Source organism: Mastigoproctus giganteus, chromosome 3, assembly GCF_048544385.1.
Source record: "Mastigoproctus giganteus isolate SK-2022 chromosome 3, ASM4854438v1, whole genome shotgun sequence".
In the NCBI taxonomy this organism is placed as follows: domain Eukaryota; kingdom Metazoa; phylum Arthropoda; class Arachnida; order Uropygi; family Thelyphonidae; genus Mastigoproctus; species Mastigoproctus giganteus.
In genome coordinates, this window is record NC_143577.1 from 174,199,625 (window position 1) to 174,223,699 (window position 24,075).

Genomic DNA, 24,075 nt, shown 5'->3' on the forward strand with positions numbered 1-24,075 from the left:
ATTATTGAAGATTTTCAAGCAGAATCGTCTTACCAATGTATCAGGGGAAGCTGGAGTATTTTTTTCATCCTAAAAACCAAGAAGCCAACTTTAGAAAATTGATCTGTTGCTGATCTGGTAACCACGTATTCTATAGTTATTTTGCAAATGTGTGTATATGTGTAGGGCGGCACCTAGAACGTCTGTTCAACTCCGCCTCGTGTCTCTGTGAAGAGCAGAATCAACTGTAAATGGGCCAGAAATGTGTTGGTGTTGGTTTGTGTGCATTCTGTGTGTGTTTTGTTATGTTCTGGCTGCTTGGCTACCCAGAAGCATCAGTCACCTGGACAAATTCAAATTATTATATTAGGGCCACCCGTAATATCTTACATATACCCATATATGTATTATGACTGTAAATTGCATGTGTTCTCTGGTCGATTTGCCTGTTTTGCTGGACGAAAAAACCCCAGTTTCTGGGGACAAAAACCTTGCTATCTACGCCTGAGACCGACTAACTCAGCCACGGAGTGAAAAAAGCGCATTAAAATTCCTCGCGTCATCAACGGGATTCGAACCCATGCCTTTTCCACCCATGCCTTTTCCACCCGTGTGGGGAGGACAGTGACGATACCACTGTGCTACATGCGCAGCCAGTCACCTGGACAGATGATTGATTCTGGGTCCACACTACGGGAAGGTGGGCCAGTTCCAGTATAGCACGTAATCAGACGGGTCAGAGTCTCAAAAGAGACTCTGACCCGCCTAGTGATGCCAAAAGGTGGGCCATGAATTTCTGGGGCCCATTCCTCTGGAATGAGCTCCAGAGGTTCATGGGGACCAAAAGAGAGGGAAAAAAACCCATTAGGGGAAACAAAAAAAAAAAAAAAAAGACAACATTGGTGATAGTTAGGATAATAATAAATAGATATTAATAATAAAATAATAATAATATACAAATAAAATAAAAAGAAAAGAGGCTGGTGCTGATAAAAAAAAATTAATAATAATAATAGACTGGTGGTGCCGATAAAAAAAAAAAATCGGTGCTGGTTGACAAAAATGAAAAAAAAGAAGAGATAAGTAGTCTTCATTAAGTACTCGTTTCCAGGATAATTCAGATGTGGAACTGGTGACCTTTAGAATCATTGCAATGACAATTCTAGCGTACACGAACCATAGAAGAAAATATATAGAATTTTGATGCAATTATGTGTAATTCATGAGTAGCCCAGCACTGCACCGAAATTTCTGAGTGTTCCCTGAAATACATGGTCATCCAGGATAGCAGAGAAACAAACTATTGTCTCGCTTACACAGGTGTATTTGGTGGATTGTTTTGGTGCGCTACTCCGGCGTTGATTCTCTTTCTGCGAGCAAACACCTCGGAGGCAAAGTTCTGAAGAGCTGAGAGATGGTTCTTATTCTGCAGAAGCAATTCCTCCCAGTTAGTTAAAATTCGGTTTGCATTCATCTCCAACCCGCACGAGAACTGCCTGAGACCACAATCGTCAAGTCATCGGCGAAAGCAAAAATTTTACAATTCTGGAGAGAGCAGCCCAGCCAGTTTGAAGCACAATGTTCCAGATAAGGGGGCCCCAGGACTGAACCTTGGCGCACCCTCGAAAGACCTTCCTAGAGACTTGACAATTATTGAGCGGTCAGAGAAATAGCTTTGAAATAATTTTTACATATGAAAGGAGCATCTGGCAGACCGGAGACGTTCATGGGGGCTGCTCCACCAGACAGTGTTGAAGTCGACCATAATAGCTAGTTCAAATTTGGATTTAAAATTTACAATGTGCCACACAAAGTCAGACAAGGCCTCCTCACAAGAATGACCTGGGATGAAGCCATATTGACAGGCAGAAAACAGATTTTGTTATTGAAACAGAGCTGTTAGTCGAAGAGCCATAAGCCGCTCCAAGAACCCATGAGGCCTCATGCTGCTTGCTAATCTTCCCAAGATTAGCAAGCAGCGCAATTGGTCTGTAGGCACGTGGATTTGAGGTAGGCTTATCTGGCTTTTTGATAAATTTTGCTAATCTTGGGAAGATTAGCAAGCAGCATGAGGCCTCAGGTGTTGACCGCCGGGGTAAGTTCCTCTAAAGTAAATGGCTCGGTACGTTCTTCAGTAGTGTACTTATTTGCCTCCCGAATTGCCATATACTCTGGAGAATCTTCAGGATTATCCATAGGAAATAAGTTATCAAGAATTTGGTTGATAATCTGTCCAGCCAGAGGATTCATGAGTCTCAGTGGTAACAGTGCCGAGGACATTAGTGGTAAATGTTCTCTCCCGAGCCATCTTGTACATGAGGCCCCATGGGTTTTGCTGTTGGATTCTTTTACAAAGACGGTCCAGGTTTCTCTTTCTCATTGCAATTGCTTTACTAAAGGCATTCTTTTTGGAATGTAGTCATTATATAATCGCATAACGTCGTCAGCAATCCAGTTGCGGTGTCGCTGATATTACCTTAAAGCGCGGTGAACTCATTTGCGAAGAGTAGTAACGTCCTGGGACTATCAGGAGCGGACTTTACAGCGGATTGTCTTCTTCTTTGCTGATTTATAGAAGGCTTTTATAAGAGATTGTTGAATAAGTTCAACTAGATTTTCTGCAGTAGTTAAGCTGAAGCTGTCTGGAGGGTTTGATGGAAAGTCATTAGTGATAGAGGTATCAAAAGAGTCCCAGTCAACAGTTTTTGTGCAGAACCGGACGAACTGTGGTGTTCTAGGTGAGTTTCAGTTGGTAGGCGCATCAAACAGAGATGTGGAACACAATAGCTCTGTGTCCAATCTGGGATTGTAACCCAGTCACTGATGCGTGAATTTAAGTCACTGGTGGTGAGTGCAACGTCAATGTTCGACTCACCAGTTGAGCTGCAATAGGTGGAGAGTTGGCCTGGTCGATTATGAACTGTGCAAGATTGTGACTTAAAATAAAGTCCTTAAGAAGAATACCTCTGGTGTGAAAAACAGCATTGAACCAGAAATGGGACTTTGCATTGACATCCCAGCTAATAAGGATATTCCTCTTTAACTTCCTCGGCTCTAGAGCCGAAGCCGTTCAGCGCGAACTGCAAGAAGTTTAATAAGTCGTTGAAGTCTTCTGCAGAAGGGGGATAGTAGATTGACAGAATATAGAAGGAGAGAGAGATGAGAAGGTGATTTGCACACAAGTCGTCAATTTATTGCAGAAACCATGGACAACAACATCAAATTTCTGTTTAAAATAATGATGCAGGTTTTAGGGTCTTGGGGCACAGGTTGTACCACTCGAGCAAATATAATCTTGGAGATATGCCCAAACTGACCCTTCGAGAAGTAGGGCTCCTGGATAGAGATCACGTCCACAGCGTTTTGCTCTGCAGCCAGCCGAATCTCATCCGCAACCTATGCCCATTGATTTGAAGAACTTTAAGGTTTTGTGGAGTGCAGGAGAAAGAATGAGAGTGAAAACCATCAGAAGACGTTTTATGCTGATTCACCTGAAATGCAGAGTTGTTCGGGTTACTTTCCTTCGGCAGTTTTGAGCCGTATCGTATTCAGGGCAGGTTATATCTCTCACCCAGTGCTGTGAAGCCCTCTTGCGCCTCTTATAATTAATGCAGACAGACTGCTCCTCTGTGCGGGCACTCTGCAATGGCGTGCCCTCTATGGGCACAATGACTACAGGTTGGAGAGCTGCGAGTGCAGTGTTGTGTGGTGTGCCCCTAGCCTAGGCAAAGAAAACATTTGTTTACTATCGTAAATGCTTTAAACCTGCGGGTGCCACAGCGAAGGAATACCCGTTCACGGGATAGTACTTCTTTATAGATCTTTGGTGTGAAGCTGACAACCATATGATTAGTCGAGGATGAGTTTGACTTGGTGTTGAACCGGAACGTAGTGCCTACCTTTATTTCCTCGTATGATAATCCTAAATCAATGAGGTTCTTAAAGTAAAGGTCCTCTAAGAAGTCCTCATTTGCATAATCTTTTGGAACGCCATAGGATATAATTGCAGGATCTGATCTTTTTGGAGCAGAAGTGGCGATGCCAGACGCAGAGGAGGAGATATTATTGAGATCTTGCTTGGGCGTTATTTTGCGAAGAAGAAAAACTCTCTCTATAATCTGAGACAGAACAACTCAGTAAAAAAAGGAAGAAATATTTAAAGGCTGTCTGTACTGTGACCGTCTTTAAATGGCTTCTTCCTTTCCTTTTGAATTTCAACCCATACCCTTGCGTATTTTGCAATTACAGGAGGTTCATGTGTACAATGAACCTCGCAATATTGGTGTACATCAAGGTAAATACATTCAAAGTTAGTAATGAAGACAGTTTTAGGCTCATGCTTTCCAACTAAGTAATCTTCAAAAATTTATTAAAAATTAATACGATATTTGTTTAAATTTTATTAATTTATTTTTTGTTTTAGAACACAGTGTATTTAATGATTCCATGGAACTCTTCATTGGCCGTACTTCAGTTTGTTCGCTCTCAATCGTTGATTTCTTCATATACTTGAAATGCGACCCACATAGGTGTCGTGGCAGTACTTCAAATGATTCAAACGATTGCACTCCAAAAATCGAAATGGTGGTTTTGAATCACGTGTGCCAAGATACAGTTGGGCCACTCTGTTGTTTGTTTTCAATTTATCTATGAATTTTCTCTTTTTTAGTAATTCCGTCTGTTATATCTCTAAGAACAGACGCAAGAACTCTGGAAAACGAAGTCATATCGCGCTAATGCGCTACTTAATTAAGGCTGTTTCTAACCCATCCCTTCGAAAAAGTTAACCGTAGCGATAAGCAGGAGTGCCTTAATTAGTCTATGCAATCGATATAAACTAATCTGTGGTTTTTAAACTGGTAATTAGCATTCTTCAAGACTCGTCCAAGTTCCACGTGGCTGCATCAGCAAATTTAGGCATTTCGCGATGACTCTGCGTGTTCTGGTATCACTAACATGCTGATGTTGCGTAATTTTTTTAAACTATAAATTTCATTTTAGGACATGGATGGCCATCAAAGAGGAGAGGAAACGTATTGAAGTAAAAAGTTAATAAATCAATGAATCTGGTTTCGATACCGTAATGAATATATATATTGCTTCCAGTAGCTCGAAGGTGGCAAACTGAGTTCAGAAGAGGAAGAAAAGGAGGTCAGCTTCCTCTTGAAGAGAAGAAGATTCTTATCTTTCTGCTTTTCTTTAGTATTCTTTCTTGATACCGGAGTAAGTTAAAACAAAATAAAATCTGATTTCAGATTAAGTTTGGAAGGTCTTCTCTTCATAAAAGATAATCCACTTTTAAGTTTTAAAACGGTCCCATCAGCGATTATCAGCAGTATTTATGTCAAAGGAAATCACCTGAATATTTTATTAATGTAATATTATTAGCTTTAGACAGTCCGTGCACGTGCATTATGCGAACAGATACATATGTATATATTAAACAAAAAGAGTCCCTGGGCGTCAGGATTAGACATAATATGGGAATATTGCTTCTTCTGACTTCAAACGGTTTATTAAAATAAACGATGATACAAAATCAGAAATTGAAAATATAAATAAATTACATACAGTAATTTAAAATCACTGACTACATAAAATAAAATAAAACAGGGTTATTTAAAATATAAAATAAGACAACCCAATTAAAGCACTAAAACATGCACGCACTGTATATAAAATAAAACGAGAAGCTTTCGAGGCGTTCAGCTATAGAAAGACAGAGAAAAGAGACTTAAAAATATATGGGAAAAGAGCAATAAATATTATACAGTTATAATTAAATTAAATGGCTAAGTTTCGAGAACGTAAAACTGTATAGAGTTTTATTAAGTGTTCTTAAAGTTATAATCTTAGTAATTAATTGATAAGGAGATAACTACATTTACTTTTCGCCTCTATTAATCAGAGAAAAAAAATTTCAATTAATTTAAGAAAGCATAAAAATTGAATGCGCCTGAAGTGTAACGCACTGCGTACATTAACTAAATTGTTCTAAAGAGGCGCTTTACCAATAAAAATAATAAGATAATAATTAGAAAAAATTAGTCTTTATGTGGGCTATAAATGTGGTTTTTTATGTCTATTATCTTGTTGTTAACTCCTTTTCCCTTCATCAAAAAAAAAAAAAAATGTTTCACCACAATAGCAATGAGCACAAAGAAATTTTAAAAAAAGAAACAGCTGACAAAGAGTTGCTGTTTTTCCTTTTTTGCATTCAAAGCAGGAGCCGTTTACAATTTACATTAAAACAATTAGATTATTACGACCTTTTTCCAAACGGTTTGCCGAGATCGTGAAAACTGCACAGCTGAAATTCATTCAGTGGTTAAGCGTGCAACCAATATGACGTCTTTTGACTCCAAGTGTGTTTCGAGTGGCAAATTTAAGAACTAGGTTTCTACTTGTATTTTCCAACCAATAAAGGCCCAATGAGATTGGTAAATTGGTGTAGTCGTTTATTCTTCAGTTAACTAGCGATAAATAATAATAATAAATATATCTCCAAGTCGCCGAATGGCATCTTCCATTTCCAATATCCATAGTTTCATTGGATACTCTATTTTTCTCTACTTTCAAGAAGAATCCTTTCTCCCCCCCCCCGCAATATACTTACAAAGTGTACTACGATTCGTTACTCTGCACTGAAAATGTTTTATCTAACAGATCCAACAGGACTGCTTTTTGGATTTAACCAAATAGAAACTTTACAAGTTTCTATTCGTGCAAGCAATGTGATAAAAAAAAAAAAAAAATGCGTGTCCTGCTTGTGTTTCTATTTATGGACGCTTAATTCGAGGTTTCCTTTGTGCGATGATGAGCTGCTAGGTTAGCTGATAACGGATGGCCAGTTGAGCTATCATTAGATTTTTATGACCGTTTACAAATTTCTCTTTGAGATTTTCCTTCAATAATTACTTATTAATGTAAGGTTAAACCTGAATGCGTCTGTATATAATGAAAAAATGAGAAATAAAAACAAGCTCTAATTCTCTACTCTCTTGCAATGGAATCCCACCACTGAATCTGGACATCTTCATGCTTTTTTTTTATTGCGAAATTGCAGCATGTAGTGAACATGCTGTTAATCAGTGCCCATGTTACGAAAGGCCATTGGTAAAACACATGGTATGTTTCTGTATGATGTGGCCCATCTTCAAGAAGATGACTATGGCATGTGTCTTGAATATGCAACAGTTTCTTACGAAATCTGAAAAGGACGAGAAATAGCCCAACATACATACTGTAGACAGAAGAATCGAATTTACCCACAAACTGTCATCAATTCACAGAGGTTGGATAGCTGCAGAAATTCACAAATGATCTGTGGATGGCCATGAAAGATGGCTCATCTGTATCCCATAGGTTGTTTTTTTTTTTTTTTTTGAAAAGTTGATTTTCTGTGTATTACCAATTTACTAAAGATATAAAAGTTGGCCCTTCGATTTGCGAAAAAATTATAGAGCTGATTTAAAAAAAAAGTGTGTGTACCCTGTACGCACGAAGGATGTTTTTGTGAAAACATTCTTGGCTTGGAAGGGGTTATTGATATCCCTTTGTAGAATAGTATGATTGCAACAATAAAAGTATTTGACTACATCTTTTGCATTTCCGTTATATTCCATTATTAGATGCCACTATAGATGTGCTCACTTTTTTTGTAATCTTATATGTATATTAATACGGAAGCAGTTTTCTTGAGACGATCACTGTGAACGTTAGGCCTAACCGATCGGGCTGAAAGTGGTCTCAAATTCAAGATAAATATTCCTAGGTGTGCAGAAAGATGATAAAATTTAAAAATTCCGAACAGTTTTATTTTACGGAAAGAGCCAGTTTCGTACTACAAATGAGAATAGTTGAACATTCACTTCATAGATGGAGCCACAGGAAGATAACTGTTAAACAAACTGTTGTCCAAGTTGCTAAAGCATTATTTTTTTTTCTGATTAACAATTTGCACGTTCGCAATATGTGTACCTGTTGCGAAAATTTCGAACTGAGTACACATCAACTACCCTTTTTTTGTAATGAAGTTATATTTTGCAGAAGGTGCAAAGTTGATTTTTACAGCATATTTATTTGAATTTTAGCTGCAGCCTTAGTACATGCATTCTTTTAAGGGGCAGAACATGCCTGTTAAATAGACTGCCGCCAACCCATCTTATGATGGTGGCGCGGCTGCCCCACTAACCCCCTTCCCTCAAGAGGAAAGTCTGCAGCGAAAACGCTGCAGAGTTTAGTCTTCTCGCGTCCTTAGCCCTATCAAATTTTCGTGTACCCCTCGTCGCGAAGGGCGGTTTGTCTGTTGTGAGGAGAAAACCGGAGTCAATCCCGGAGAAAAACCTCACGACCACAGTTTGAGACCGCCAAACTCAATGCTGAATACCCCTGGGAAAATCCCCATGTGGGTAGTGCTGGAATCGAACCTCGATCAGTTATTCAGCAAGCCGGCAACGTTGCCACAAGGCTACTGTGGTCCCGTATGCTATCCTTTCTATTTCGGTATTTCACATCAGTCGAGTGGGTAGTGTCACGTGATTCTAAACTTCTGTTACATTCCATTCCACTGTTAGGTATCGCTATAGATGTTTTCACATTAAAAAAAATGAGAAATGTCAAAGTATTAGTTGTTTACTTTTCTCTTCTATTGATTATAAAAAAACAAATTCATTTAATTTAAGAAATTAAACTTCACTGTCTGCTGGATTTTGTTTCATTATTTTTGCTAATGTTGTTAAATTATGAATTTTTTAAACCATATTCCAAATGGAAAGAATATAACATTTCATGATATCAGTGCATTTTAAAAAAACTTTTAAACAGGACAGATTTAAGAAAAGGTTCAGAATATCTTTTATTGGTTAGTACTTTGTACAAGAAAATCCATTTCCCAGCTACAGGAATGTCGTACATTTTGTGTAACATATGATAAACTTCCTCTTCAACAAGAACGAGCAACAATATTAATACTTTTCACATTTCTTTAATGCAAACTATTGTAAATCTTAACCATATTACACATTTGTAAGCTGAAGTATTTGGCCTAGAAATGGCTACATTACCCCTTCAGGGTGGATTATTGCAATAACAGTGTACACACATAATTTGATTATGCCACATCGAGATTTCTCAGTGTTATGAAAAGTAAAATCATAAATTGTCTGCATTTAAATGAAACAGAGAAAACTACTTAAAGCGAACATAAAAACGCATAAATTTCTTAAATTCAAATGTTAAGCTGCATCTAGTCATTGACATGTATTTAGAGCAAGTATAGCTAACTGTGGACTGAAGGGGGAAATTATAGAAAAGTAATTAAAGTATATTGCAATTTTATTCTTTTCGTGCTTACAGTTTCTTAAAATGATAACCGTTATTCATTAAAGGTGCCGTGTATGAACAACTTAACAAGGTATGGTACTTCTAAAATATGCGAGATGCTAGGTGATACAAAGAACTCCCATGTTGTTAATGAATCTTGATAGTGGAGATCAGAATATAGACTCATCCACGAATTATATTGTTCTTGGATCCATGTCGATAAGGTAAAAGGGACAGAGTAGAGTAGTGTGGCGGGTCATACTGCATGCAAATCTCCATCATTCCTAGACTACGGAATACATTTCGAAGGCGAATGAGATATTACCTACACGAATATGCTGTCAACTCCCTTAGTCGTTTAACAGTTTAAACCATATTGGCCATCTGCTGGCGTTGTAGCCTTAGTTTATCGTGCATTTTGGGAATATGACATCTTGTTTGATATTCGGATCATTCCTCTCACTGGATGCATTTTGTGTGCTTTATTCTAACCGACTGTCTCTTCGCCCCAATGAATCACTTATACGGTTTCTTTGTGCCAATGGACGTCTCAAAGTATGCGCGATCGAAGTGAGTGATTCACGATCGGATCGATATATTTAAAACTATCTATATTTCTATATCAGCGCATGTGCTCATTTGCTGCACAACTCAGTTCGACTTACAAAGCCTGTGTGTGTGTGTGTCCAATCTCGATTACACCAGAACACATTAATGCGAATATTAAACTTGGAATTTGGCAGAAATTTTATAACTAGCCTAAAAAATTGATAAATGTAATAAAATTGCATTTATCAATTTTTAAGATTAAGCCATCCTCGGGTGCCCATTTAATATTCAGATATTCAGAGGAGTTTAAATGTATTTAAACTCCTCTGAATTTCTGCACAGTCTATAATGGTATTTAGCCCATTAAACATGTTCATGTCGTCAGTGTAAATTGAAATACTGAGCTGATTATATATATTTCTCCAATATATTTTAAGATAATGTCCATCAGATATTCAAGGAACTTGAAGAAATTCGAATTTAATACAAGTATTATTTATGGAATTTTTCTTTTGAAATATCCTTCAAGACTGTCTACCATATTCTCTTTAATATCAATGCAGAAAACCTTTCACCTCTATTACTGAGTTTTTCAACTTGAAAAACAGAAATCGAACCTAAGCTGCGCGATTTCTCCTTTGCCAAAAGCTGTTTTACAGAAAACGTATTGGAAACTGGCGCATTATTATGGTGAAAAATCCATCCAGTTGTCCAAAACTGAATTATTTTTACTCTAAACATGTTAATCGGACTTGAGTTGGATAGCCACTTATGAATAATCGGAAGAGATGTCAGTCCTCTTTCAATCAGCCAGTTTATTGGCCTAGACAATCTAAGGTGTCTTATTTGTAGATTTCCCCAAATTCTCTTGGCTCTAAAACGAGAACTTATTTTTATGACACTTGCCACTGAATTCTAGTAGATAGTAGTGGTAAAATAGAGCCATTGTACAAGAATATTGCCAATTCACGATGAAGCATGTCTGAATGTACCTGCGCAAGCAGCATACCTACTCAGAACCTGTATAGAAAATTCAGTCTGAGATTTTATGGTCGCACCAATAAGTTAGATTCTCTGGATGTATTACATACTAAGGATTGAATTCGTTTGTTTTTAAATCACTCCGTCTGAGGCAATAACATTTAAGTACTTGTGGAACAACTGGAAACCCGAATTATGCCATTTCTGATAATCTAGCCAAGCTTTAATAAATAATTCGGAAATTTTTAGGATTGGTATATCTTTTTTACGATGACAATGACCTCCTTCTGTTCTTGGAAGATTAAATTGAAAATTAATGCCGAGACACGTATCAAAACATGCTAATGACCATAGAATTGTTAATTAAGTGTTAAAAATATGGGAACTTCACTGCATTTCGTGTAATCACTTAAGTTCAATGATTCTGCAGCAGTTCTGTTATGTCTTTTAGATAAATGAAACCCCCACGTATTATGAGATTGCTTTATCATGTTTGTTGTTTTAATTGATTTGAACAACGTTCCCTGGAAGGTAAGCGCATCAATAAAGCAACATCAAACAACTGAGGTGTTACGTTGCTATTAATTTTGAAGCTTTATGCTTCTTAAAATGAATAGGAGAATGTTTATTACCTTGGTTAGACGGACTTTATGTTAATGACCATGTGTAATTTCTTTCAGCTGCTACAATTCCATAGCCTAATACAATCAAACATGAATATTTGATAACGTAATAGTCACCTTTGCACTTAAACACATTTATTTGGTTTCCTCCAAAAGCACCAACCTAACTCTGCTATTGGTAGACATCTACACTTCATCACACGCACTTCTTTCATTATTAGTAACCCATTTCTAATTGCCATCAGCTTTATTGCGATGCGTTAATCTTCCGTGATATGTAACTTAGTGGAAAATTAATCAGCGTGGGCCTATTAAAGGAAAATGTTAGTTAAAAGCCTAATTAGAATGGCTTAACAGGCTGCTAATTGGCTCTCATAAGCATCTCTTTTGTATAGGCTGAAGAACCAACCAGATTCCATAATTTAATTAATGGTAAGATGGGAAGGCAATGGAGTGAAAATATAATTAGAAGACTCATGAATAAACATGTGGCTCCAAAAAAGTATTTACACGTCATCCTCGCATGGGATCTGCTTTTATTAAATTATAATTATTTCGTATGGAAAGAACCACTAAACTGTTTTACTATTCTTCGTGGTTACCTCTTTATCATGCTTGTCGATCTGTTCAGCTAATAATTTCCTTCGGACTTCCAACAGAGACAGTCAGAAGGAAAATTAAAATTTGTTTTTACTGAGTAGGCAAGTTTCCAAATATCGACTACAAAAACAGTTTCCATGAGGTCTCTTACTTTTTTTTCTGTTGAAAGCGCTGTTGTGCAACTTGTTTTTAAGATAATTTTTATTACAGTTTTGTTTTGAAAATTATAATAAAAAAGCTTATTCCTCAAATAGTTCTTTAGTATTAACAGAGGTATATGATGCAATTAAGCAAGCTTATACAGCATCAGCCAAAAAAAAACCTTCCCAATTCACCCATCTGCAAGTTGACGCTGCAACTTGCAGTCACTAAAAATGTTTGTTTAGTAGACCTTTAAATTTATTTAAGCTAACAACTTCCACAACAACAAATGGAAGTCTGTTCCAGAAATCAACTAGCCCCTGACTAAGGGAAAATTTCCGCACATCTATTCTACAATTATCTTTCTTCAATTTGAATTTATGTCCCCTCAGGTGAGCAAGCGGAAGAATCCCATCAGCGTTGAGTCTGCTAAAACCATTCAAGTCCTTATACAACTCAATCAGATCACCTCGCAGGTGCCTAATCTCTAGACGCTGAAACTTGCAGAACTTACGCCTTTCTTGGTAAGTGCACCCCTTTGTTCTTCTCGCCAATCTTGTTACCTTTCTTTGTATTCGTTCTAGCAGCTCCTCATCCTAAAATGAGGCATTCAGATCTGTACGCAGTACTCAAGGTCTGGCCTGACCATTGCCTTATACAAAGGAATAATCACATTCTTGTCTCTGCTAGTAAAATTCCTATATATCATTGACAAGGCTCTATGACCTGCTCTGGCAGCCCGTTCACTGCTCAGAGAACTTCATATCTGACAGCACAATTATCCCCAGGTCTTTTTTCATTCTCCACTTCCCTAAGTGCAGTACCACACAGTTGGTACGTTACTCCGGTTACTGCTACCCGTATGCAGTACTTTGCATTTGCCAATGTTAAACTTCAGTTGCTACTTCTCAGCCCGTTTGCCTAATTTTAACTGGATAGATTCCATCCATCCCACGTGCCTTTTTTTACGTTTAACTTCAACAGTTTCTCTTGTTATTACAAAATCATTTAGCTCCCTGTTAGTCTGTCTTCCCCTTCCTTACAGAATTCCTCATGTGTGAATGTAGATGCAAAATACTCATTCAGTTTGTCAGCTATCTGAGCAGGATCATCAACACTCGAACCATCGATATCAACTGCACCTACCTGATTTATCCCCTTCCTTCTAGAGTTTACAAAAGTAAAGAACATTCTTTAAAATAAAAGAAACTAATGCCGAATATTGCATTATTTTTTTTTTTTAATTTCGCTAAATCAAAATTAGAATTACTTATAATCAACTTATCCTGATGTATTATACGCTTATTATTTTTTATTCATTCATTTAGAATTTTAATATGATCTCAATCACTAAACAATATTTTTCGTTGAATTGATTTCTTGGCACAGTTGTGCCTCCTTGTAGTTTCTCCCATGGTCAGAGGAAACTACTCCAACATTTCGAAATGACCACAGACATAATAGCAGTGGAGTGGAGTGGGAATTAATGAAGCCAGCACATTGACGAGAACAAAAGAACTTTCACCTTAGAATATTGGAAGCGTCTGCTTGATGGGGGATTAGTTACCTTAAATGAACCGGAATAGATACAAAGTATAGAAAATTAATGGAATAAAGGAGGAAGTGGAAACCGCGCTAGAGAGAGCCACCAGAGATTAATACAGACACTAAGGAGATTAGAGAGTATTTGGAGGATTAGATGTAGACTACAAAGAGGAAAAAGTATCGTAATTGAACTGCAGAAGGCAGCATTAACAGCTATAATTTCCTCCTGGAATAATATATTGTGATCGTACATTATTCCAGGAGAAGGGTAAAGGCAGTCGAGTTTCGTCCATTGGCTAAAAATATTTAATAACGGTCGGTGTAGTTTTATTGAAATCAGAATGGCCTGGTAACAGTGCACGATAAACATCAGGAGTCAGTATAGATTAAGGGAAAGCTAATCGAGATAAAAGGCTTTGCTTAAATTCTAATATCAAAAGAATGAGTGAAATTTCTGATACTATTCTATGTCTGGGCGAAACAGTGGGGAATTTCCCAGGAGCAGGACTACGTCACTGTTATTACGCTTTTGCTAGATCTCGGATCTCCGTGATATATCCATATTGTATACAAGCTTAAACGTAGCTGTGGATACGGATGGTCACCATACGTAACCTGCACTCTTGCACACCTTCTGACTGGGAGTTTAGATGCCCCTCAAATTGATAATCTTGTGGTCAAGCCACGCCCTGGGGCTCGGCTGTACTACCCTCATAGTCTTCGAAGCCCTCTCCATCACATGGGAGGGGGGGATTAAGGCGGCTGTTTCCTGCCAATACTCTGGAGTTCTTTAGAGACTTCAAAATCGACCCGAACAGGTTTTGCCATGACAAAACCTACAGGAAGCTGATAGCAGCGGACTTGTATACTACACTACAAATTTAATGAAGAGGAGAGTGTACATTTCTGTGGAATTTGTGCCTATGAACTCTTGGTCATTTATAATGAACGATTTTTGTGTCTTCAAAAGACTCTGTGAGGACTGCAGAAATTCTGAGATTCATTCATAGTGACTGTTGGTGTATTTATTCTTATTTTCTTTGTTGCAGGATGTCTGTATTAGCCACCCTCCTAGATAATGTCTGTACAGGGGTGTTAGATAAATGAACTAATAATAATATAAAGGTGAAAGTTCGCTAATTTGAAAAAAATTGGTGAACTTTCACCTTAGAAACGTGTTAAATGTTATTAAACGTTGCATTTTAATCAGTTAACATGTCATTATTACCCTTGTGAAGTTATCAGTATATCTAAATAATGTTAACGTTTTTGGCAAAGGAATCACTTCCCGTGTTGATAATTTCATTAACGGTACACCCTGTGATAAACAACGCTTTCTATACTAATTACAACGAGATATCCAGTATCTCTAACCTTATATAGTCCTCAGTAAGTTTCGAAATGTGTTAATGCTCTAAGCCTGACAATATATTATTATTCTAATTACAAGTGTAACAGCATCATTGCTAATGTGAGCCGCGTGGCTTCAGGCTGCGATTGATAGTTTGCAACATTGCATTACCATGTCATGTAATCCTCTTATTGCAATAAATATTTGCTCTCTGCTTATCAGTAGTGCATCACAATTTGAGAGATTACTGCCCTCACTAGACCTCGTGTTTTTTTTTTTTTTTTTTTTGCCTGTTTTGTAAACAATGCGTAAGTCCTATTATGGATGTCTAAGATAGGCTATTTATATCTACACTGCTCGACAAAATTAACAGAACAAAATGTTTTCATGAATATTTTATTGTAAACAGTGTCCCGAAGGCGAATATTTGATATAATAGGCATCCTGGAATGCAAATTCTGAGTATCCAATATAAATCGATCTACCGCCTTACAGAGCTGCAATTATGCAAATTATTAGCCTATAAAAGCACGAGTTGCGACCACTTCACTTCATCCTCATTTTTGGCTTGTTCAGTGGGATAGCCACGTCAGTACTCAAGATAGCAAGCCATAGTCATTTACATGATTCTTTGAGATGGTGGGCCGTTGGACGGATTGAAGCCGTGCAGTCGCAGGTGGCTTAATGTATCACGCAGTGTCATTTCGGCGCTATGTAAGCAGTTTCAGAAGAAAGGAACCGTTACAAGAAAAGCTGGTCAAGGTCGCTCGAGGGTTAGATCAATCAGAACAGACTACTATCTGGCTCTAATAGCAAGACGGAACCTTAGGATATCCCGTCATCAACTGCCCTTGAGGTTAATGCGGTCACAGGTGAAAACATTTCCAACCGGACTGTATTAAGAAGCTTCAATTCAAGTGGACTCTAAGCAAGAAAGCCACGGTTTATATCCTATTAACCCTGAAAAACTGTAAATTTGTCGAAACTGGCGCCATTTACATGTGACTTGGAGCCCTGACAAATAGTGTGCAGTTCTGTGTTCTGATGAGTTCCGTTTTAGCCTATAAACAGATTCTAGACATTATTTGATCTGGAGACAAAGAGGAATTCGGTTCCATCCCTCCAACATCATAGAAAAGGACCCTTACGGTGGAGGCTGTGTTCTCATGTGGGGCGGAATAATGATCACCGTCCGCACCCCTCTCCATGTTTTTGATAGGGGTACCGCAACTGCGCAGAGCTACCTAGAATAGATCCTTGAACCCTAGTGCGATTTTTAGTGGTGCGGTCGGCCCAGATTTTATTTTCATGCACGACAACACCATTGCAGATAGAGCTCAAGTGGTGGAGGAATATCTTTAAACTGAAAACATTCAGCGACTGCCGTGGCTAGCACGATCATTAGACTTAAATACGCTCGAACAGGTGTGGGACGCCTTTGGAATTTTTTGCAGTTTTCATTAGATTTGCTTTGTAATATTAAATTGTCTTATCTGGATATCATTTTAAATCATTGTTTGTAATTGAATGCAGTTCCTTATATGCTTTATAATACCACTGTACATTTACTGTCGAATTCTTTTCTCATTTGTGCAATATCTGTTTACGTCACTGATTTAATCCGATGTTTATATAAGCAGCATCATCAAGAAAGTTGCAAGAACTGCAACTTTCCAACACGAAAATAAGTTGGAAGTATCTGCCTTTTGAGAGGTGGCATTTTGGAAAAAAATGCTATTTACTAAAGTAGAAGCCGGTAGATTTAATTCAGTGCAGCATAGTGAAGTTTTGTAAAGAGATTTTTAATTTTCTTATGCAAGTTGATTTTTGTGATTAGTGGAATACACTTTTTCTTCGTCAAAAAAGAAATGAACGTGGCCGACTATAAATAAAGATCCGAAGGGCCTCCAGCTGCCAAGTTTTTTCTCCTAGAAATCATTGTGTAAATAATTATGCACGTTTGTTTAACCAATCTCACAAACAGTGTTTATTCTTTAAATAATTCATGACGTTGGAGATGACATTATTAAAACTACTAATTACTTTTTTGCTTGTTCTACTAAAAATAGTTTCAAATTGTTGGCATCTGGAAAGTTTTGTAACTTCTTGATTTTGTTTTATTCCTCAGATTTTACAGCCCTTATTTGTTACTTTTTTATTCGAGAAAGATTGTCGTTTTAATTTATAAAGCATTAAATTACCTCCCCCTAGAGATGTGGCGCCTGTCTACGAAACTTGACCGATATCCACCATATCTTGATTATCTTTAATTATATTCGCACACTTGTTTTTTCGGATCAATAAAAGGAGCCATAAACCTGCAGGTCGATTTGTATAAATGGAATTATTGAAATCGGAAAGAATAAATTAAAATAACACGTTTTCCAATTCTAAGGAAATGAAATAAGTAATTAATATAATAATTTCTACGTGTAATTTCGTTTTCCGCTCGTGGAAACACTGGCCCCTGCCAGCTGATGCACGTTACAAATTTATTTACACATAGGCTACATAACATGTCTTGCAGCCACGTAGTTCGTGCGAGTAGTTCAACTTCTGGCGATGTTACTTGAAAGCCTTGATGTTTAGTCGTCCCGAAGAGTCTTAATACTCCACTCTTTTTTCCAGAAAGAACAATTTCTCTACTGATCCAAGTTAAAGATTCTCTGCTTCAAATTTATAATATTTATATTCCGCCTGGACCTACTGATGACATCATTAATTAAGTAATAACCTGGATCACTACTGTTCATAAGTCTCAAACTAACATTATTATAATGGGCGACTTTAGCCTTCCCCTGGCCAAATATAATTTACAAATGAATTTTCTGTCCGACTCATTTTCAATTCTAGGAGCTAAAAAATCAACGTCCCAGTTACAAGAGGTACTCAAACGCTCGGTCTTGTATACTCTAATTTTCACTTCAAGAAAAACTTAGCAGCAACATTACATTTAAATCTGACCACGAAAGTATATAACTGCAAGCAGCAATATGCTGAGTGAATCCTTCCCTCTCTGGAAATCACCAAAAGAATATCATCAATTAAATTCCTTCAGAAATAAAAGTTTTTTTCAGCTCTTAAAATACTGCTCATACAGGACGCTACCTTTCTTTTTATAAAATGGCTGAATCAACTGAAAACAGAGTCGGCATCCAAACATGTAAGAATATCTTTTTACTCCAAATCTTGGTTCAAATCTCACCTGAAGCCATACTTTAAAAGTAAGAAAAAAATGCCACAGACAGTGGAAGAAATGCGGCACTTCATCAGCACACAAAACATAAAAAGAGCAGAGCATTGTTTCAGCTCAAAAAAATTCAGTCATGTCCACGCTAAAGCACAATAAAAGAGCACTTTCTAAAAAAGCAACAGTTACCTTACAGCACGATCTAGTTTCTGAATGGATAAGATGCAATATGGAAACAAGCAGATCTGACATCTGCACTGAAGGTATGCGAACCAGATGTAAAGAATTCAATTCTTATGAACAAGCAGATAGCGTTCAACATGTCTCCCGGTCAGGCCATGCTAATTAACCAACTTGTGAACAAGAATACAGTTCAGCCTGTAATTAACCAATTACGCCCTGATAGTAATGAAGACCCTGACGGCATCCCTAATTTTATTATTAGATTGTCCAGCGCATACATCTTTGATTCGTTAGCGCGTATCATTTCCAGGTGCGTTTCCCAGCCATTCCTTCGAAGACAATGGAAAACTTTCAGGATTACCCTGATTCCTAAAAAAGCTTGCAGTAATAACCATACAGGCTATCGACGACCAATTGCTGTTTCGTCAATAATTACTAAAATTATTGAAAAAAATCATGCTCCCATATCTTCAACATGCAATCTTCGCTAATGCACCTGTCAACATGCATTTTGGTCCCAGAGGACGCTCCAAAACTAGCCTAGTTGACACCATTGTGCGCATCCAAAGCGTTTCAAGATAAGGCACAATGCGATGTATTCTACTTAGACATCAAAGGTTCTTTCGGCAACATAGATCTCGAAAAATCTTTTGAAATGCTAAAAAATCATTTTCTCGTTGACGCAGTGGTCATTTCCTATCTTCAGTACAGCCTATATCGCAGATTTCTCCTCTTCCCCACTAGTACTGACAACATTCTGGTCACAACCTCAACAGGCATACCTCAGGGAGATGTTCTCTTCAGTACCATATTTTCAGCATCTCTTCAACCACTTCTACAAAAAAATCCAAATCTACTGGCATATGCCGATGATTTAAAGTTATTTATAATCTCCAGAGCCAGTGATTATATTCGCAAAGTTATCCATGATGCGAAATCAAGTATCTAAAAGATCTCAATCTAACACTCCACAAAAACCATTAATGGACAAGACAGTCCTGCAAACTCCGTACAAAGTTACAGATTTAAAAAGGATTCGCAGACTGGCAATCTTCACTAAATGAGTTACCGAGAGCTTGAAGGAAAAACTTTTTTCCCTTTCATGAAACCCGCCTTCAACGTCTCCCTCCTTTTATAACATAATGATCGTCCTATGTGAATAGAACGATATGGAAGGACGTCTTTATTGATTTACTCTAAGGACCTAGAGAGCGAACTAAATTTCTCTCAGAAATTTCGAATGAATATGTGTTGCTTCAATTTTCTTCTGTTTGCAAGCCAGCAATGTTAAGCGAACCGCACTTTCTATTGATTGAATCAAATTCTCCTCCTGAATTTTAGAAAAAATACTTCATAACCATTAGCCTTCCCTCGAATAAAATTGCTTTATTGATCAATGATTGATAGCAACTTGCCTGTATGGAACCTGAAAGGTTCCATACAGGCAAGTTGCTATAAATCATTGCTATTAATAACAATTATTCAATCAATTATATTTTAAATGAACCGTTTCGTATTTGATTAGCCATTTATGTCGTTAAGGACTTTTTTGAAAGTTTATATTTAAAAGTTGAAAACAATTCCATGTTAGAAGCATGTTTTACCTCTATTGAACTTTCTGTCCTCATCACACTCTTAGAATATTCTCTATGATTGAATCAGCAGCTCCACCTTTTCCCCAGAAGGAAAAGCTTGTAGAGTTTCGTGCACTTTAAATGACAGGGAGCTAAACACCTTCCAGGACAAAACTAGTAAATATCCTGACAAGATCATCTGTAATAGCGCCAAAGTTGACATATAACCACATTGGAGGATGCCATTACTACCTCCATACATCATCTTTGGCAGTTGATTAGACTAAAACTATGTAAACAGATCACGGTGTACACTTCTTTGCGTGTTCATTCACTGACTACTGGGTTGCGAAACGAACCTCGAATGTGACGGTCTGAAATGTTTTCAGTTTATCAGATAAAGAGCCCTTCTGAGGATTGAAACTCCTTTGATCTTTGGACATGAAAAGCCTTATTTCCCCAAAGAAGAGAAAACTGTGGATAAAGTACTTCAAATAAACAAGAGGATAGAAAAACAAATTAAACCATGAAAGGAAAAACATAAAAAAAACGTTTTTTTTAATAAATTCAAGAGTGGGTTCCAGTGGAATTGTACGCATCGCTTCTCTACTACCCTGCTCATTACGAAAAGGTTCAGAAGCCGCATAACAACTAAATAAAAAAACATGAATAATACCGTATTGCCTTCTTATGGTAGAAACTTACCGAAATTATTGAGTAAAAATACGTATATTATAAATAAGTGTACAGATAGTGCATTAACAACTAAGGCCATATAATGATATGCGTATTCTGCCTTAATTGTGTTTCATCGCGGATCTGCATGTTTTGTTAGATGGAAAACCCGGAATAACTCATGAGTAGGGCAAGCCCTACTCACTCTGTGATCGAATTATTACAGTCCTGATTGAGAAGCTTTTAAGAATTCTTCCATTCTTCGATGGAGAATCCAGACCTCTCCAAACGAGTGACAAGTGGCGAAACCACTCAGAAGTTTCAGGATTCCCTTCACGTAGCAGTGTACTCTTTTGGTGACAACCAGCACGCCTTACTTGATTTTGTGTTATTTTTCTGGCCTAAGAATAAGATCGTGGCGAATATTCTTTACGATTTCTGTTTGACTAGAATGGTGGATTTGAAAGAATTCCACAGAGTAAAAATATTAATCGACACCTTTACAAAGGATCTTGCAGTGGTAAAAGGAGGCTCAAACGTCCGGAAAAATTGGGCGCTAGAAATTGGTTGATGCATCATGACAAATAAAATGAACAAACTCATCCACTCGCATCTTCCCCTCTGTATAATTATTTCTGGCCAAGAACACATTACTTTGGTTCCCCTTTCTACCCTCTCAGCTTACAAAATCGAGCTCCCTATTATCTCTTTTAGTTTCAGAGACTAAACTTTAATGACATCTTGGAGATCCAATTAAACTCGAAAGAGATACCACGACAGATAAATAAGCAGAGATTCAAGAAGTGCTTCGAGAAACAGAATATCTAGACAAGACTTATTACTTCGTATTCCAACTGCTACTCCAAACCACTCCGGAAACTTTTGAGTAACATCTCATTGACCTATATGATGAACACTTAAGAAATTATTACGAAGTGTTAAAATAAATGAACATAATCTGTTTTAGGTCAGTGGACATTTAAAAGTTTTTTTTCTTATTTTGATATTAAGATAACTGACGCTAGTATTGATTTAGCTCTCTCATTTAAATTATTGCAGAGTGTGTTCCCTTACATGATTTCAAAATAATCCTTGCCTTACTGCCCTCCAAATACCTCAGAAGGACAATCTAAATACCCTTTTATTAACAGAGGTGGACTGATGACATATCCTTCGTCATATGTGGAAAAATCGATTATGGGAATCCATCGTTCAATGCAATATAAAAGCTGCATGGGAAAATGTTTACTTGGTGCATGGACGGTACAATATTGTGCATACCTGATCAGCAGTAGCTGGCTCTATAAATGTAAATACGGGAAAGTTCATTGGGTCGATATGCTGCGCCGCTAGTATCAGTTATTGAAAACATATTTTCTTATAGAAAGACCGTTTCTGCTGTAAACTATTTTTAACGTTACATTAAAAATGGTGATGTTAGAAAAAGTATTAAGAACAACCCTAAGTCGTTATCTCTCATAAATTTAATTTAAGCGATTGCATAAAAGATATTCCTCCTGGAAGTTCAAAAACGTTCAATGGGCTTTTTATGCTTATAATAATACTTGTTCCAATCTGAGGTAACGTTTGAGAAACCTCTACTAAAAATCGAATGGAGTCATCAGACTAAAGAGAAATTCGCCCACCCAGCTTGTCGATTCTCTGCAATACACCCACATCCTCCCAGTTAGCACAGTGGTTATAATCGCTGTCTCTTAAACACCGTGCGGAAAAGGCTTTGGTTTGAATACGGTGTTGACGAATGGAATTTTTATGGGCAATTATTTCACACCAACGTAGCCGAATTATTCGATTTCGAGCAAAGACTGAGTGGTTCCCCTTCTTAGAAACTTGGCCTTCTACAGATATTTCCATGGACTCTGTTCCTTTGAATCGGTATCTGTGGTTCTACGACTTTCTTTCAAATCGGTCAGAAGATCTGAAGGCAAATTACCAACCGTTATTTTTCCTTCTTTCCTTTCTTATTTACTGAAAATTGCGAATTATATATTCAAATACAATGTAAACAGGTTTCATCTTCCATCCCATCTACGTTGCTGGAATACTGTGAATACGAGAAATGCAGATGGGATGAAAAGTTAAACTTTTCTGTGTATTCAATAAGCTTTCGTATTTGAAAAAAACAAAGTCATATCGGTATCGAATTGGTATAATAACTAACGTATGATATTTTCATATTGCTGTGACTTTATGCTACGGATGCACTTGGGATAGTCGAAAAATTCCAGAGGTATTAATGATACGTTGAAAATAACGGTTACTAAAGCAGTTCTTTGTGTATAACTTATGCGATAACCCTAGCGGTATGGCTCGAACTTTGTGTGGGCGGTAAAGGAATTCGAAATGACATTGAAGAATGGACTGCTCTGGCAAATCGAAAGGAACGTCAATATAAAGAGGAATAAAAATGAACGGGCGGAGAGCCGAAGTGCCTTCGGGTATTATTGTAAGCACAAAAAGCCCATTTTTCAGTAACCAAAACAGTAACACTTTTTTTCGATGACGAAGACTTTTCCGAGAACGCTAGCTACTTAAAAGCGCATGCTCGCTGCTGGAGAGGCTAGTTGCTGGTGAAGGAATAGCCGGAGGAGAAACTTAGTTATCCGATAAGCTCCTTTTCAGTGGAGAAGCAGTCTGTCTGTCCGGGCGTAAATCAAGTCGAAGATTATTAAGTTACGATGGAATTCTGACCCCAGTTGTAGTGAGTGAGTATGCAGTTAATTTGGGGTTTTAAAAGTATCAAATCCATCAGATTGGTAACTCTGTTTAAACCGCTTGTTTCACTGATCAAGAATTTGGCGCTGATTAACTAACTATTGAAAAGGCAGTGCATTAATTTGAACCAATTAAAAAAGATGATTTTTAATTGGTTAAAATTAAAGCCGGCAGGCTAATTTTTTTTTTTTTACTTAGTAGGGAGCAGAAAGCGACTTCGTGGTAACTTCAAGTTATGCATTTCTTCAGTTATACTGGCTGGTTGTATCTCAAACACGAAGGTACTATCTTTTGAGAGATCTTTGCAACATTTCATTGAGTTACACGTATTCCTTTGAGTACCACTTTCTGAAGAAATACGTTGCATTCAGTCATCACTGTTCAGAGGAGGGAGAGGTTGAAAATAGTGAATTAGGATTCTATTTAAAGTTATTATAAAATCCAGAAGTGTGTGGTGTATCACAACAACTGTGTATTCATTTTCTAAAGAATGAGTCCATGCATTCGGGACAAAAAGAAGGTTCCCTTGAAAGCAGAAGTTAGCTGCTTTCAGGGAAGCCTTCTTCTATAATGATTTCTTAAGGTAAACTAAGATTTGCTAAGCTTTGTCTGTAAAAGGGTGTA